Here is an 18,753-nt window from a genome sequence, read left to right as displayed (position 1 = left end):
CAGTCCTAATGGTAGGAATACACTGTTGCAATAAATGTAGACAACACATACATGAAAATTATTTTTAGAACAGCAACTGTCCTTTTCAATGTAAATTTTTTTCCTGCTATACTGATAATTTTAATGTGGGCAAGCAGTATTCCATTGGATTTTTTTGTAGGTGGTATCCTAAAATTACATAGAGAAGGTTTCCCTTTCCCTTCCTACTCCAAGTATGCCTGTTTACTTCTAAGTTTAAAAATAAGTTGATTCATATGAAAGGTACTAAACTTTTGTTAAAAGAAGATTGGGTTAGTTTGTTTTGTTTGTTTTTGTTCACTATACTGTTTAGCTGGAAAGCTACTTCTGCTTACATACCTTCAGAGGCATTTAATTAATTATTTTGCCAGGTAGTAGTTAGGTAATTCTATTTCAAAGAATACCTTTCAAATATTTTTGTGTGTTCATGTCAGAAATAACCAATATTGTACTGGCAGAGTAACAGAAGGCAGTGGTTTGGGTCTTGCACTAGTTCTGTCACTCCAGCAAGGTTCTTAGGCAATTGCTTAACTGAAAACATGTGAAGAACCTTCTAAGTTTCATGGACTACAAATACATTTATAAATGATCTTTAAGGAAGCAGTTGTCTTATGTAATTCTTTCAACATATGTATAGAGTAGAAATCTGTTGCTTCTGAAGAAAATGCTGTTCTTGTGTGCTGAGGATAAAGAGGGAGAAAATAGGAGCTCTGAAATGAGGAGGTATACCTGGACAGAAAAGCAAGGCCTGTGATAGTAAACATGCAAAATGTCAGTTATCCCATTATATTATTATTTTACATTGCTCCTTTATTTTCTTACTGTACTCTCCTTTTAGTCTCTAAAAACAAGCCTATTTCTAAAATCACTACAGTTGAATTATGGATATATTTTGTTGAGATCTTTGTAAGACCTTAGGTTAATTTGTAGTAAACAAAGTATGTTTCTAAATCATTTGGCTACATCTGAAAATTTTAGTTCACTTTCTTAAAGGGTAACTTTAGAAAAATACTAACTTATTCCTGTAAATAATTTATATTATTAAGAGAATTGTTTGCTTTGAATGTTCAGACATGGGTTCCACAGAGTGGTCTTTCACCAGTACTATTCGCTTTATTCTTAGAACCTTTTCAGTTATGTGGTAAGATATCTGGGTGCCTGAGTATAATGAGCATATGACACAGGGAAGTACCTTTTCCCTGCCCTTAAGAAACCAAGGATTTGAGATACTGTAATCTAATCACATCAAGAACATCAAACTATGCCAGTGAAGTTCTGATAAGACATTGGTACCAGTTCCATTTTTGTTAATCTTTAGAAACCTTGGTGTTTTCCACATACTTACCAATGCTTCCTCTAACAATTGCCTAAATATTTTCCACTTTTATATTTCAAATATAGTGCGTCAACCTTCTTATCTGGATAAACAGCATGGGGTTCTTTAAAAATATGTGTGGATGACATTTTTCAGTAATCTTTCTACTTAGGTACATTTCATTGTCTTTCAGCCCCTTGTCTGACATATTCAGTTCTTGATACTTGGCTGTTCTCTGTGTTCAGGTTAACTCAACAACATGCAGGCCTAAAATTTTCCTTCTTTTACTTTTTTTTTGACACTGAAGAAGTATAACATTGTTCTGCAAATTATTTCTAAGTAAGACAAGACTTGTATGCATATTTGTGGTACAATAATATATATTATGATTTAGAACCTGAAATTGATCTGGAGAGGCAAAGACATCTTTCTAAATGAAATGGATGGTGCTTGATAGAAATTAACCAGGTGGACTTTTAAGATTCCTTGGAAGGAAGAAATTATATAACTGCAAATAAAACTAATGCTGAAGAAAATTGAAACTAATAAAGCTTTTATAAATTTTCTATGCTATTCCTGTATCTAGAGTGTTTTAATGGCAGAATGGGAGTTACCTATTTAGTACTATGTCTTTTAATGGAGATGGAAAAAAGTGTTAAAAAATACTTACCTCTCAAAATGTGCAGATAGATACAGATGCCATAAAATTGCCTAAACTCTATTGAAACTACCTGAATATGTTTTAAATACATGGCATGGAACCCTGACTACTTTTTTCCTTCTTAAAACCAAAAATCATCCTCCATTTTTAATCTGGTGAGGGTTTTTTTTGTTGTTGTTTTTGGTTTTTTGTTTTGTTATTGTTTTTTGTTGTTTTGTTTTTTAATATTTCCAAATATATCAAAAGTTTTTCAGCAGGCAAATTGTTCTGTTATTTCCTAACTTTTGAGTATTTAATTTTGTATGTATTGTATATAATATCTATATATCTAATGGAAACAAATCCAGCTTATAACCAGTGAAAGTGAATGACAAAAGAAATGTGTCTGCTGCTGTCATTTCCCTTCATCTTCTTTTATGTTAATATTTATTTTCTCATTCATTTCAAATTCTTTAGTATCTTTCTGAAGCATGAGCCATTGAAATTTTCAGGATATGGTGTGTTGCAAGAGGAAAAATGTATGCTGTATATCTACTAGATTGGGCAATGAGTAAAGAAAGAGCAATGGATGGCCACTGTTTCAGGTAAAATGCTTAAAATGGATAGTAAAATGTTTACTGACCTAAGTGGTTTTCTATCTGTTATACATGTGCATATTAATTTTAGATAGCAGAAAGGCAGACATAGTTACATAAGACATGCAGAAGCTAAGTCAAAATATGGGTTTAAAGAACTGAAAGGCAAAACAAGGTTTAACACTTATGATAACAGTCAAATTGTATCAACAGCCAGTTCCAAATCCAGGCCTCCTCCTAACAGTTAGGTCAGTATTTGTCATGCTTAAAAGTCTTATATAGGGAATGGTAAAAGATGGGACATTTGGCTTATAGTTACAATGTGTTACTGATAATTCAATTGAATCAACATAAATAAATCCTGTTGCTAAGTAAATGATGATTTCTCATCTGCTGTTCAATATGGAGACAACTAATCTAATGTGAATAGAAAATTGTTGGGCAAGGGCTTGTGAATATGTGTGCAGTTCTCTTAATATCTCTATGTTCAAGGTAAAGGCAAGCAATTAGATATAAGGAGACAATGAGAACACTCACAGAAGAATTAGAAATACAAATGTTTGGAAAAAAAAGAAAGCATGACCTAAAGAGTGACTTTTTGCAGTGTCTTTTGGTAATTATACAATGCTCTCAACTAAAGAGGGTGAATTTTGAATTATCAAACCACCCAGATATGCAATTGAGTTAGAAAATATGTTTATAGAAAGGACTTTAGGTGTACTGTTCACTAATTCTTATACTGTCTAAAGATGTATTTTTATATGTCCTTGTTTTTCACTGCCAACCACATAACCAGTTAGTCCATGTTTCTTTTCTTGTGGGGCTAAGCTGGCTTCCTCATTTCTGCAGTTCATCAATACAAAACTGATTTGAAGCTGAGCTGTATAATAATAAGCCTTTCAGCAGCCAGGCTTGACACTTGCCTTGTAATTAAGGCCTTGATGGTTGTGTTGATGGCAAATGAAAGAAAATGGCTTTGTTCTCAATTCCAGAGCCTTGATTGCTGGTTCTCGTTCTCACCTGAATTCGACCCATTCTGCATTGTGCACATGATTGCTGGAGTGTGAGTAATTGCAGTGCTGGCAGATGACATTTTCATGAAGCACACTCTGCACTGCTCCAGAGGGAATTTACAGAATTTATAGCTGGAGAAGCTCATCAAACATGGATTTAGGAAATGCCTATGTGAAAAGTGGGAGCCCACAACTAAATATCAGAGCTTTTCTTTTGACATTTGCTTTTACATAAAGGACTGTCTGCAACCTGTCTTACCTTATGGTAGCAGCCTATTCATGACTAGATTTTGTGATTAAGTGAAATTACTGAAGTTTGTTAATGGAATTTTTTGCACGCTTTCTTGTAATTTTTTGTGTGCTTGGAAAAGTAGATGGAAAATGGTTTCCTCATTTCCATTCATATTTTTAATTTCCTTATCTTTCAACTATTTAAAAATTTTCAGATGTCTCCTGATATTTATTGACAGCAATGTGTGTTTGGTTTTTATTTAAATCCTCTTATTTTTGCAACCTTTTTGCATTACAACATATTTTGTTTATTTTAAATGAAAATGAATGTACATTTTAAACAGCTTTTTAAATAAAAAGGCTTCCACAATGGAAATATACTCTGTCATTTATAAATCAGTTCTTTAGAAAGAAATGTACTGTCATTTGTAAATCAGTTCTTTAGGAAGAAAACATTAATGACTTTTGTATTGACAAGTTCACAGATTTCAATGAAGGGTGTTTTATGTGTTGTAAATAAGAATTGCATACTGAAATTTTTCATTATAGGTAACATATGCCATGATATGCATAATCTTTTCTTCCCTCTGCTTTAGTACTCTTGCATTTTCCTCTCCATCTGACAGTTTGTGCCTGTCTCATATTCACCATGTTCCTTTCTGAGCCCCCGATGCTTCTCCTTTCTCCTATAACACAATCAGGACGAATACCTGTAGGTTGTTGCTGTACTTTCACTTTCCCAAGAAAGAAAAACACAAACATTTTTGGAATTCTGTTGACATTTTTCAATCACAGCTGCTTGTGCTGTCACTGACTGCATGTGAAGATGCATGGCTGCTGTGACTCAGAGATGTACTGTCTGCCTAGCAAGCCAAACTATCTGCACTTAGGTTTTTGTATTTCTTGAGGCTTCTCCATCATGTCAAGTCAAGAGTTTCCTCCTTGCAACTGGTGTTATTGAAAGTCCTGAGCAATTGAATGTCTGAAGGTTTCAGGTTTTTAAGTTAGGTTTATTGGTTAACTGTAGGAAAAGTTGGATGAGAAATCTTTCGAGTTTCTGCTATAATATAAGTTTTTGACCCAGAGTAGTGTTGATTATTTAAAATACACAGAAGAAAATCTGAGGTCTAAGCTGATGATGTTAAATTGCCAGTTGTTTTAGGGCCTAACTTATCCTCATTTCAGTACCTGAACTCTGTATCGACACTAATGAATAGCAATGAGAGGGTAATCAATCTAAACTGCTGACAGTTGTTTTAATTTATGCTATACTCCTCAAGTAGTTGGGTAGCACAAGGGGAGACTGTCTGAATGTCTGGGTGTCTAAGTGTCTACCTAAATTCATGGATGTTATGCTGCTGTCATTTACTAAAAATAGTGTGTTTTTGTAGTCTTAAATGGGAACAAGATGAAGCCTGTTGTGAACACATCTTGGTTTTTGTCATATGTAAGAGATTTCGAGTACTGACTCGAAGTATATTAGGAAATACTGGTAAATACTGCTCCTAATCTTAAGTGTTCCTTGGGGAATCACTTAAAACGTTTAAGTTCAGAACCTCAAAATTTCTTGGACATGTAAGTCTTTTAAGAATTTGCCTGTTAGAGAGTCACTTCTTGTCCTTTGAAGCCATGAAAATAACCTAGGTTTAAGGCTCAAGGCTTGGAGACAGAAGTCTGTAGTTCATTGTTTCATCTCATCCTTATCACTGGAAAGCTGAGGTGCAGCCAGGTACCAGAGCCCTGGCTGGATCTTCTCTTGCAGGAATGTTAGGGACCCATCCATGTGCATTGTGGCAGCCTCTTGTGGCGCAGTTCTGCTCTCATTTTGTTCCTCTTGCGACAGTCCCACCCTTCTATTGTGATTTGAGTGGCAACTCAGCCCCAAGAGGGGAATGAATCTACTTTTAGATTTCAGTATCTGTAACAAAACAGCCCAAAACTGCTTTGGACTTTTAGTAGAAAAAGGGCAGGTTTTAAACCTCTATGTCCTTAGTCAGGACCTGGATGTAGAAAATTATTTGCTTTGTGGGAATGAGACCTGGATCAAAGAAGAATATGGTGAGAAAACCCTGGAGATTCCTAACTATTTTTCAAATCTGTTGCAAAACAATGGACTCTGAAGAAAGAAATGAAAAAAAGAAAAAAGGCAGTGGACTAGAACAGTGAAATATGGCAGTGGACAGCTTTTGAACCTTGCTGAGTGAAGAAAAAAGCTGCTTGATACCATTAACTTAATTATGGTGATGGTCTGGGATATACTGGGGACAGCGACCAAATATTGCATTATGCAGACTGGTTTTGGAAAATACTGGCGTCTAACACAGCAATTGTACAGTTAAGAATCACCTTAAGGGTTTAAGGTAGAAGTTAAAATATTGCAAGTCATGGAGAATGTTCAGCTGGTATTCCTATTACCTTCTTGCCATGACCTCTGAACTTGAAAAACTTCAGTTTATTTTAATAAATCTTTCTCTCACCCCATTTTAATTTTCATTTTTCCACATCTCTTTATCTTTCTCAACAAGAATGTTAAGATGTGATTTAATTTTCTCTGACAATGCATTTATGCTTTTCTGCCATATTTTCCTCTGACTTCTCCCATTTGCCTCAGTGACCTATCCCTAAGACATCTTGTTCTCTTTCCCTCATCTCTCCTGGCTTGTTTATGCTTGGCAATCCAGATGTGGTCTTCATCATCTCAGCATTGACTCCTGATTTCTCATGTCTCTTACATTCCCTTCTATCCTTCACACCTAGGGGAGAGAGGGTCCCAGTCTCATGCTTTATTTCCAGATTCATTGTGAGATGACCTTTTGGAATGTCAGAGGGAGCTGACTGTGGCTCACCCATGGCTCAGCCTATTGCACGAGACCATGGACTGTTTTAAAGTGTTTTTCTCTCTCACTGTCTTTTTCTATAAATCCTAAACAATTTTACTGAAAAAGGGAAGAGTTTCTCACCTGATCTGCATCTTCTGTACCCATTGCAAAAGCTGTTGTTTTCTCTGGCACCACACAGTATGTTGCATTATCTGCTCCCGTTTTATGATTTTCTGTCCAGCACAATCATCAACAATTGCTTGTTTCCACTGAGGAGCCTGGAATTCTTGGGCAGTAGAATGGGTGTGAGAAGTTCTGTAATTCAGGGGAGATGATAAAAGGGCAGGAGTTTCCTCCTACCATTTATAAATGTTAGGATTCCTGTGGTTTTTTGTTACATTTTCTTTTAAGCTAACACCTCTATTTGTTATGCCCTTAAAATTTTTTTGCATCTAAATAGAATTTAGGCTTGTCTTATGTTGCAATATCTGTTAATCCATAAATTGCTTATTCAAAACCTAGTCTACTGGCTATGCTCAGTGCTACGAAAATGCTCAAGAATTTTTGATTTCTCTTTTGATACAAATTTATCAATACAGGGGTAAAACATGCTATAATGTATTAGATAATTATTTATAAATGTATCTCAATAATGATATAGTTTTTGTATCTTTGGGGAAAAGTTGTACACCTGTTGGTGTATCTGCAGATTATCTTCCATTCATGGATGCTTTACATTCACTCTATTACTATGCTAGTACAGCTCTTTGATATGCAGGTCCCACTGTAGCTGATACCTCAGCTCACCTTAGTTTTCTGCTTTTCACTCTATTGGAAGTCAGTCTGTTGTAGGAACTTGCCCTACAAATATTCCATGGCCCATTTGGTGTCCATCAGAGGACACCAAGGTTTTATCCTCCTTAATGCATGTGCTCATAAGCATATTTTCATTTATTGTCCATTTGCTATTGGAGGTTCTGTGTTGTATTTATGTTCTATAACTTGCTTTGTCTGTCTCCAGTGGGATACCCCACCTTTGCACCTGAGGCACTGCTTTAATTAGTGACACAGTTACTGTTCTCTTACCTGACAGTACTAGTGAATGTAAGGGGGGAAAAAGAGAGGGTTTCTGAGCTAAGGTCATCTGAGAGTCTGAAACCATAAATTCAGACTATGCTTTAACATGTGAGAGTAATATCCATGGTTAGATTTGACTGTAAATGCATTTTGGGATTAATTTAATGCTCTAATCTGATCACAAATAATTTGCAAAGAAATTCAATCAGTAGAAGCATATTCATTTTTCTCCACTATTTTCCAATTGTTTGTGCAGACAAATGTCAGCCTTACAGGAGAGTTATCCTTTCTGTTTACACTTAAGAACGATTATTCTTAGTGTGTGAACAGACATGTATAGTTTTAGTCTTTGATTAGTTAGTATTTGTAACAAAAAAGTAATTGAAGTGCAGGGAATAACTCACAGTGAATCCTATTTTTCCTTTGAGATGTATCAGCCTGTAAGTATAATCCTAAATGTAGTCCAGTTTGTAAACATTTTTTAGATTTCTATTTCTTGTCACATGTTACTAAAATAGAAATGATTTGCATTTCAGGCAAATCTTTGTGAGTATTGTACAAAGACACGGTAAGTTTATTCACAACAGTACTTTCTGTGATGTAAATCATTGCAACTGAGTATACATAATGGTAATTTTGGAGTTCAGAATGGTATTTTAGCATTAGCTTGTATGATGTGCTACAAAAATGCTGAGAAGAACATTTCTTATGTATCTTCTACAAAAATCAGTATAGCACTGGTTTTCTTCTGCATTTAATTCAGTTACACATAGTTTGTCTGTTGCTTCTGAGAATTGTAATGTTAAGTGTCTTCATATAAATTACTATTATAAGGAGGAGTCAGTTGAAGGTATATCAGTTTGAACTGGCCAAGAGACATAAGAACTTGCAGCTTCCAAGTGACAGCTGTTGGGGTGACAGAGTATGACAGTGAAAGAATCTCCCCATACATGTTTCTTTTCTGTCCTGGCCATGGTAAAGCAAATTTCAGCAGAGTGATGTATGAAAATACCACTGCTTGATCAGGCTTGTTTGATAGGAGCAAGGCTTCTGTGTATCCTTCCTCCTTGCCCATGTGTAAGTAGATGGGTGCTGCAAGACATAGGTAGCTGTGTACTGCTCAGTCTCTCTCTCATATATCTGCATCTTTGCTCATTAGGCTTAAGATGTGTCAAAATTTTTTAAACATGTTTCAGGTACAACATAGGATCTTTTAAGTCACCATCAAACTGAGACACTGGAAGTGGATCCAATATGCAAATACAGTTTTCTGGATCAGTTTCTGTATCTTTCATTTTGGTGTACTGAAAAGGCTAATTCTCTGTTTCTTTATGTTACAATATTGCACTTTTACTTTATTGTTCAAAAGATAATCTTGCTGCAAAGTGATTTCAGTTAGGGATTAAAGGAGAGAAAATAAAAATTTAACTTGTGGCAACAGATGGCAGAAATAGGCCTTAGCCCACAGAAGAGTCAGTAGATGATTGGTGCTTTCACCTGCAGTCATTAGGTAGATCTAACACTGGTGCATGATCGACTGTGCAAGCAGCCCTGCCCAAAATCTGCCTCAAAATGCTTTGCTGCATTCCATGCTAAGAGAACTCTTCTCCAATAGTTGTCTGTGTAGAAGGGTAAAACTGAATCTGCTAATAGCTTTTTCTGTATGCAGTTCATAGTCTGCAGTGTGTAGGTCTGTATTCTGTAGGTTAATATTATTTGTTTTACACTTCCATGTCACTAGTTGTGATTTTTTTCCTTAAGATGCCATCGCTGCTTCTGATTTGCTTCAGAAAACAGCAGGAAAGGTCTGGAAAGGCAGATCAGTTCTCTACCCTACACTTAATTTAATCATTGGCAAGTTGTTCTGATTACTTGCCCTCTGATTTTCTTCTGCTCTGGCTCTCTGGGTAACAGTTTTGAGAAGATGAAATCTGCCCACCCAAACATTGACCTTGGAAATGCCCACAGATCAACAGCTTTAATGTATTCTCTAAGGTTATTTGCTTTGTAGTGTGGTTTTGAGGTGCAGTTCTGTGTGCCATCCTCCCACTTAAAGACAATTTTCCAATTCCATATTGTCCTGGAAGTGAACACACTGTTCACTGCAAGAGCCAGTAACACTGCCAACACTTTGTGTTTCCACCACCCTCATTACCTTCTGCAGTCAGGAGAGCCCTCTGCTCTTTCACTCAGGTACACTGGTGCACTGTTTCACACTTCTCCAGTGGGCCTCACTCAGGGCATAACTGTTTATCTACCGTGTAAGGGATGCACACAGCTTTTCCAAAAGGTCCCCTCACTGCCAGTTGTGTATTTTCCTCATTAGTTTTAAATCCTTGTTTGGCAGCAACTGATCCTTTGAACCGTTAATCCAGCCTAAGCTACACTTCACATTAGAAACCTGGCATCCAGTATTAACAGGGATGCTCAGTGACTGCCTGCTTTCAGTGATGGTATTCAGAAAGTTTCCAAGAGCACCAGATGTCAACTTTGGATATCTTCTTCCTTGAAGAAGGACATCCATGCTTCTGTATTTTTATGCCAGATCATTTTTTCTTAATCATCCTTTTTTATTTATAGATAGAGTTTTATAAGCTTAGGAAACATTTATTTCAAAGCAGGTTGGCACTAAGACTGTCTATTGGTAGATCTACATGAAAGTTAATGTAAAATCTCACAAGTGCTTATACTTTGTAGTCTCAAATGTGTTGTTGATGGAAGAAAAGTAATACACCAAACGTAATGATGGAGAAAACATTTTTTCTCCTTAATTTCTTTGTTTTCACAGATTATTGAGAACTTCATACTCTGATTGAAAAAAAGAGTTTGTTTGCTATTCACTTAATGGTTGTGATTTAATTTTTTATATTTATATTTCTTGACCTTTGACCTAATGTTTGTTCTAGAGGTTGGACTTTAGTGTTATTTCCACTGAAAAGTGAGACAGATGTCTATCTAATGTCAGCAGTAGTGGGACTAGGCCCATGTATTTTTTATTTGTACACTTTATTCTGAATAATCAGAAGCATGACTTTAGTGCCTTTAAATTAATGTAAAACTTTAATTGCCCAAATCTGTTGATAATCACAAATAACCTCATAAATCCAAATATGAGATAAAATATTTAAGTAATTTTTTAAAACTCTATCAAAGTATTTGAAGTAGTTGTAATTATTTCATCTTGCCTTAAAAAAACCCCCCAAAAAACACTAAAGCGAATTATTGCCAGAAATAAATCGAGTGACCACCAGTGTTGAAGTGCACTAGAGGAAGTATACAACCTCGTAAAAGCAGGCAGTATTTGCATGAGAGCTGGACACTTTCCTGTGATTTTACTTTATTGGTTCAGATTTTTTCCTATACCTTCAGGGATAGTAAGAACTGGGGGCTCTTGGTGACCTTTCTGGGAGTTGCCAGTTCTCAGCATCAGTCAGAATGTAACCTTTTTTGTGAGAATTTTCTTGTCTGCTACTAAAATATCCACTGCGTATAAGGATAAAGTATCCATTCCAGCTGTTTTTGCCATTCACCTGCAAAGTGCATTACTTGGGGCATCTCAGAGCCCGTGACATTTAAGGTGGATTTTAAATGTGCTTTATTTGGGTGTTTAGCAATAAGGAGAATCCATACTTCAGCATCTCACAGTACCCTATTTCTTCTTCTGCCGGGGTAATTGAATGTTTTTTTTGGTTCCTGGAACAAAGTATTATTATCATTAGTAGAGTAGGAATAGATAGCTATGGGGGCTTTATTTTTCAGTATTCTCAGTGGCAGGCAAGTCGCCTATGGCTGTCTTTGCATTTTGTGTTGAGGCAGGCTCTGAATGGAATTCTCTATGTGGAGATTTATATATATGCAAAACGGTGATCCTCAAAAACACATGACTGCTCTTGGATATCAGATCTTTGGCTTTGAAGTGGAGGGTCAAGAGCACATAGTGGAAACCAGTTTGTCAGAGCCCAAGGCCTTGTCCTTCAACAACCAGTTTTCAGGTCTGGTCTCATTGTTTCCAATAATTAAAAGCTGTAGGTAGACCTCAAAATGTCAGTGTTGGGAGAAGACTGGGAAAAAACCTCACCCCTTATTTTGGTCTTTGGACACGTCTCAGGCTGAGCAGGGTGTTGGGGCATGGCGAGAACGCGTTGTGCTGCTGGGGACTCCGTGGAGCCTCTCAAGGTTTTGCTGTGACCTTTCTTCTGTAGATAATGATTTCTTACATGAATTTGTGTTTATAGTTGAAGGTACACAGCGTGTTTCAGCTGTTTTCTCCTTAACAATCAATCCACCGATGCTCACGTAGGTGAAGTTTTGTTCTAAGATCAAAGGCACAGTAAGGTCACCATTGCAGAAGTGTTTATAACATACTTCTTTTCAATCAGTACATTTTTTGAAATAATGGTTTATGTATATTTCCTAAAGATTAATTTACTCCCTCAGAATGCCACTTAAATAAAAAACAAAACAACAACAACTAACTAGAAATCAAGAATTTTGAACTCTCAAGAAAAGTTATTTGGTTGATGCATAATTTTATTTTATCTAGTTGAACTATGCATTTGAGAAATTAATATTGAAACTCAGTCTTTAAATTATAAAAGAATTTTACGAGAGAAATGATTGTTTGGTTTAAAGGCTCTGTTCTTGGGTATGATTTCAGAAATTTTCTTATAGATTCCCACATTATTTTGAAGATTAAAAGACCCTCTCTTTGTTTTTTATAAAACTGTAAAAAAAAAATTAATAGTAATTGCATGTAAATATTTAGTGCATTTATATGCAAAGTTTGTTTAATAGAAAGGAGTAGCAATATCTTCTAAACTGATAGAATTTTACCTTGCCTGAAAAGCAGCAAATAAGGAGTTGAGTACAGTATCTTTTAGAGGATTTATGGTAATGCTGCTGAATTTAGCTGAGCATAAACAGCATGGTGAGCCCCTCAGGGTCTCTTCATTTTCCTGACACACTCCACTGCTGCCCCATTAACACTTCGTCTGTTATTGCCATCTACTCTGTTTAATGAGTATCTTTGAATTTGAAGTTCTTCCCAAGAAACAATAGCTAAAATAACTGCTGCACCTACTGTAGCTTTCAGTAGTGCATCTTATTCCCTTTGTAATATTTTTAAAATAAAAAAGTACATGTACATTCTGCAGCAGTATAGTTGCATCACAACATTTTCTTTAATCACAATAGACACTAATCAAAAGCACTAAGTAGTGAATACAGATATGATGCTGTATCTGTCTGTAGAAGGCAAATGCATGCTGAATAGCTGATAAAGGAGGCTTTTCCTTACTTTAAAATTCCTCTAGTTAATACTTACTCTTTCATGTAAAGAAGGAATAATTCTGCTGGAGACTGTGCTATCAAAGCAAAATATTTCTTCTAAGAAATCATAAGACAGAATGACTAGGTGCTGTTTTCTGGTATCTGTATTAATCCAGCTAACTCATGAAAAAGGTCAATATATGTCTCATTAGATTGGATTCCTAAAACTGAGTTTACCACATTCCTCGGTACACATGAATGAACCATCTTAAATTATGAAACAATAAGCCATATTTTCAGATGAGGACTCAACCTGAATTAAAGCTAGAATAATGTTGTACTGGGATGCACCATAAGCTTTAAGAACAATTCTGATTTTGCATTGACTGTTAACTGATCACAAAAGTGCTCCAAATCACTGTAGGTATTCAGTAGATCTGGGAGGTCTTTGGAGGGCCAAATAAAAAAATCTGAATAATTGAATAAATTTCTGTTCTAGAAGATTGAGGCAATCAGTTGAATATTGAAACATGTTTTATATTAAATGCATTCATTGAAAGCATATTTTTGAAATCTGAAATAACATGTGAGTGATTTTCTGTGTTCTGGTAAGCTTGCTGTCCTTCATTAATTTTTTTGTTTGTTTGTTTGTTTTTATTTTTAGAAAATGAGTCTGGAAGAAAATTGGTGAATTCAATCCAGAGGACCTACAAGCACTCTGACAGGCTCAGAGAGCAGAGTCTGTACCAAAGAGCAATTACCCCACCAAACGATTTCAGGTACAATTGACCTAAATATAGCACTCTCTTGAGATTATTGACAAGAGTTCATTTCCTGTAGTGCTTTTCCCATTTGCCACCCCTGGTAGCCACTGTGATCTTATCTGCCTGGTGCTGCATGACTTCTGGGATGCAGTTAAGAATTCTGCTGTGCATTATCTTTAAACAGACAATTCATGCTAAAAGAGTCATTTGCAGTTAAATTAGATGATGCATATATTATTCTTGTTGCCGAAGTTACAAAGAACAGGAATGACTGCCTGAATCCTTTTGGACCTGAATGCACTAGAATTCTTTTTACTGTGAAATCAAAAAGGTAGTACTAATTAATTTTAAATAAATAGGAAATTTTATTTCATTAAACAGTAACAATTGAGTTAGATGTGTAGGGGGATAGGTTGGAAAACTTGCTATTTTTTTCACTGTGTTTATATTTATTCATAAAGTGCGACTTGCCCTATGGTCATCCTACTATCTCCAGGCAGTCACAGTAGTTCTCATATGCTGGCATGAAAAATGAGCATATAAATTGAATGTGTAAGTGTACAAAATGTGGATGAAGTGAATTCAGGGGCTAGTAATGATAAAATCCATTTTAGTTTTGAGGAATGCATTTTTCTTAAGCATTGCTTACAAACTTGTTTAAAATGCTGGATATATTTGCATTCCATGTATGTGGAATATAGGGAAAATAGATGGTATTCCCTTGGTATTCATCACAGGGGTTCTTTCTTGAATTATTTTTCTTCTCCTGAATTTTTATTTGGAAAATCTATACATTGTCCAGAAATTCAGAAGTCTGCTGTCAGATTCTATGCTGAGCAGCTGTTGTAGGGCCATTTGTCACAGACCTTTATGAGCTAATATCACAGGACACAACTGTGTTATGACTTTCCTGCATATCCCCTATGTTTTCTCAAAAGAACACCAGAATACTTTTACTTTACTAGCAGAGTATACTCTGCTAGTAATCATAGGCCCCACTCTTCAAAGGAAACTGAGGAGGTTCAGCTGAAAGCTGAATAATTTATAAGATAGAGACATATATACACTATATTGGTCCACGGACTTGGTTCCTTTGATGATGATGGACAGTGGTTATAAATGTAGTTAGACTCAGAAATCCTATACTAAAATAAGATGAAGCATGAATCAGTTAATTGCATTAGATAGTAATTATTTTATTACAGGAAAAATTTGCATTAGATATAGAAGAACATTTACCTGTGACTTATGTTTTGCCAATATACTTTAGAGGGTTGATGAGACACACAGTATGTCACAGTGGAAAGGAGTAGTAATTTAAAATGGAAGTGTAAGAAGAAAGCAGTAAAAGAATAGGTAGAGGTGGGATGAGAATATGCAGGGCATGACTAAATGGATTCTCAGCTCAGGTTGAGCTCATGGAACTTCTTGTGCTGTAGTGTGGGATCATGAGGAATCTGTATAGTGCTTTCTGGTGACTGCTAAAGAAAATAGTTTTGAAGTTTGAGATGTGAGAGAGTGTACATGAGGAATTTAAATGGATTTGTGGAAGGATGTTTCTGTTGTAGAGTCTTCTACAGAACAAGGCAATTAAGGAACATGGACTTAGGGGTGAAAAAATAAATCAGTCCTGCCCCAACACAAAGAGAGAGAGAAAACTCATAAGAAGATACCAGCAGCACCAGAGCTTAAACTGAAATATTTAACTTCTTACGTTTGATATTTTGCAAACAGAATTTTTCATATTAACTCTTGCAATGCTGCAAGAGTTTACCTTAAAACTTGCTGATGTGATTTTTCCCATTTTCTTTTATATAAAATGTATCTAAAGCTTGATTTTTTTTTAATCTGCAGAGATTATCAGATGCACACATTTTGTTAATCTTGATATTCCAGAGACCTGACATGGCTGACATACAACCGTTGTACATACAATAGATCATTAAATCAGTTTGAAATTTAGGAACTAATGCTGGAAAAGACCATGCAAACTGACTTTTCTTTGTGAATGGTCTTCATGAGGATTGCTCACTTCAGCTGCTAACAGATAGAAACATCATTTTGAGCCTTCTGTTAAGCTACATCTTGTAATAAATTATGGACCCAATGAAAGGTGCACCATCTTAAGCATTTTATTATAGTTATTTTATATCTTGACAGGATATTCTGGTTCTTTACAGTATGCAGATCCATAGAGGACAGTATCACAGATTAGGGATTTTATACTTGCTTCAATATTGTTTACCCTGCCATGTCAGAGAAAAGGCATAATAAAGCAATCCTAATTAGGCAATGTAGGAATCTCTGGTATGCAACATTTTTCTTAGGCAGCTGTATATTATTTCTACTTGTTCTATGGTGCCTCAGGGAATAAGAAAAGTCTGGCCCATTAATTAGAGAATTAGCTTACAATTGGGAAAGATGCATTCAGGTTTTGCCTGTGCCACAAATTTTCTACAAGACATTTAGCTAAGTTTTGACCAAAATTCAGCACAACTTAAGGATTTGGGTTGGTGACCATACTTCTCTGCTTTCGAAGCAGAATCATGTGTTCTTCTTGTTTATGGCATCTGAGTTACCCCCCTTAAATAACTGAGTAGTCAGAAATCCTCACTCCCCTCATCAGCTGAAGTGAATTCTGTGTACTTCTCTGTCGTGCTTGCCTTGTGTGAGGGTGTTGATGGAATGGCAGGGATGCACAAAGTAATTCCTGATGTTAGTTCAGGTAGAGAATTACAAAGACACTGTCATGGTGATGAGTTCATGTTAGTTCCTGGCAGTCTAAGTCTTCCTAATACAACCTTCTGAAAAAGCTAAGTTCATCAATCAAAGTGTCATATGTTGCTAAAATTTGCAGTTTATAAATTGTCACTATAAATGTAAGTAGTAGGAATCATGACATAAAATTATGCTTCTTTTTCTTTGTGTCTTTCCAGACCTAAATGGTTTAAAAAATGAGGCAGTAGGATGCTTGAATTGCGGTTTCTAGGCAGCATCTCTGCTCCTGTGAGCAGGCATGGCTGTTTTATTGCATGGCCCAGCCCAGTGATTGGTCATGGGCTGCTGCTGATGTTAGCGTGCCAAAGAGAGCATGTGACATTAAAGGTAAAAATGCCAGGGCAGGGGCATATCACCAGTAAGAATAAGAAAAAAAATATTCTTGTGCTTTGTTGGATACATAGCTAAGCCTGACAGAACATCTAATCCCTAAATCATCTTGAAAATTGGTTGGGTTATAAAATCAAATTAAACCCACTATGAAAGATCATGGTCTCTCTTCAGTGCACTAGCAGGCATGTGTATATATCTGAATCCCAGACTAGGGGGAATACACCATATAAGTAAAAATGTTTTTAAGAGAAATCTGATTATGATAGAGCTGACTGTTTTTGTAGCAAACATTTAGAAACTTTTGGAGTAATTTGAGAAGAGATAAAAAATCATTTTGTTAGATCATTACATCTTAATGTTGAATCCCTCCTTTTCTCCTACTTTTAACATTTTCTGTAGAAGGGTTATCATGTAGCATTATTTTGATTAGTTTTTAGTTACTGAAACTAACTTAGCTTTGTTATGTGATCTTAAATGATACTTTTTTCCTTATCAATACTGGGTATTGACTTTCGGTGGGCAAAAGAAATCTTAGCACCCTTAGGCAGATTTTGCCTTCTTCCACTGCAGATGAATGACTGTGTATTGCTCTAACTGAAGTATTCATTCTCAAGCCAAGGAAGACAGAGGGCTAATTTGAAAGTCAAGTAAAGTTCTGAAAAAGACTTCATTGATCAAGTAGAATTTGGGTCATGGTTTAGTTAGGTCAGAATTATGCTTCTTATACCATAGAAATAAAGCTTTTATTAACAAGTCTACATATAAAAAAAGACTTTCACATACTGAGACAGAAGGGACGCAGAAGTGCATTTTTACAGCACTTCATTCACCTTCAGTGCACTGAGGAATGTTAAGGAAAGGAATATGATAAAAACGATAAAGACTCTTATCTGGCAAGTAGCTAAAGCCAAGAGAAGGTGCATGTTTCTTAGCCAATCAAAGCTAGAAAGAAACTGTTTTTAAAAGTGGGCAGGAAGACAAAGCTGTGAGCAGATTCTTATAAATTCAACAGTCCTTTCTGTGCAGAAATAGGTTTTGACTCCATATTAATTTTATTGCAAACAACATTTAAAGAAAGCAGTGCACTCCAAAAGTTCCCACTCTTGTGAATATTTTTGTAAAGGTGTAGAGGGAGTAGGTACTATCATTTCTTGTTCATTTCATGAGGGAGTTGCTCCCCTGTGGTTTGGGAGAGACCAGCCTGTGCTGCTCAGCAGCTCTCAGTAGTATTGTCCTCACATGACCTTGTGGATGGATTTCTATTTCAAAATCATACAGAAGTTAAATACTGCTGAAAATAGCATTCACTCCTGTTTTGTTCCTTTCATAGCTTCTGGGGTGAAATTTATCTGTCCTAATGTAATGTCTTTTCTATCTAAATTATCTTTGGCTAGGCTACCTTTATAGTCAATGGAGAGAAATAGACACTTTTTAGGGCATGATTCATCTCCTAGGAAGGCAGACATCTAAGTAGGTCAGATGAATCAGACTGTACAACAGCACATTCCTTACTAGAGAGAATAAAGGAAACCTAGGGATCAGCATGGATGTTGATGCATATATTGCAAATATCTAAAGTTAAGTGAAATGAACTTTATGTCTATAGGAACTAAGTCAGAGTTCAGAGTCAGAGGAGAAAATCCTACTCTTCAGGAAGCACCCTTTTCTTCAGAGCTTGTGGTTTCACTGTGCTGAATGCATGTTCATAATCATACCCATGAGGTGGTGATACATTTAAAAAAAAAATTACACACCCTGCTTCTCCTAACTTAATATTTTAAGGTGTGATGATTGAGTAGACTGAATTTTGTGACTAGATTTGTGACTATAATTTGTATATATTTATCATCAGTGATTCACTGGTTCCACAGAGGCACAGTTTTTTTGCTAGTCTCTGCTAA

The 18,753-nt window shown here is 35.8% G+C and overlaps 1 protein-coding gene across 17 annotated transcripts in view; it reads left to right on the top strand.

Annotated features, from left to right (window-relative positions):
• The window catches only part of MYT1L (myelin transcription factor 1 like), a 307,327-nt gene that overhangs the window by 73,299 nt on the left and 215,275 nt on the right, over positions 1–18,753 (top strand). For all 17 annotated transcript variants that reach the window (XM_063150775.1, XM_063150776.1, XM_063150774.1 and 14 more), the window contains exon 2: positions 13,642–13,756. The gene's annotated coding sequence lies outside the window, so the exon portion shown is untranslated. The remainder of the gene's footprint in view (positions 1–13,641; positions 13,757–18,753) is intronic.

This window comes from Melospiza melodia, chromosome 3, assembly GCF_035770615.1.
Source record: "Melospiza melodia melodia isolate bMelMel2 chromosome 3, bMelMel2.pri, whole genome shotgun sequence".
NCBI classification, from domain to species: domain Eukaryota; kingdom Metazoa; phylum Chordata; class Aves; order Passeriformes; family Passerellidae; genus Melospiza; species Melospiza melodia.
The sequence above is the reverse complement of the archived record's forward strand: the minus strand, read 5'-3'. Positions and strand labels throughout refer to the sequence as shown.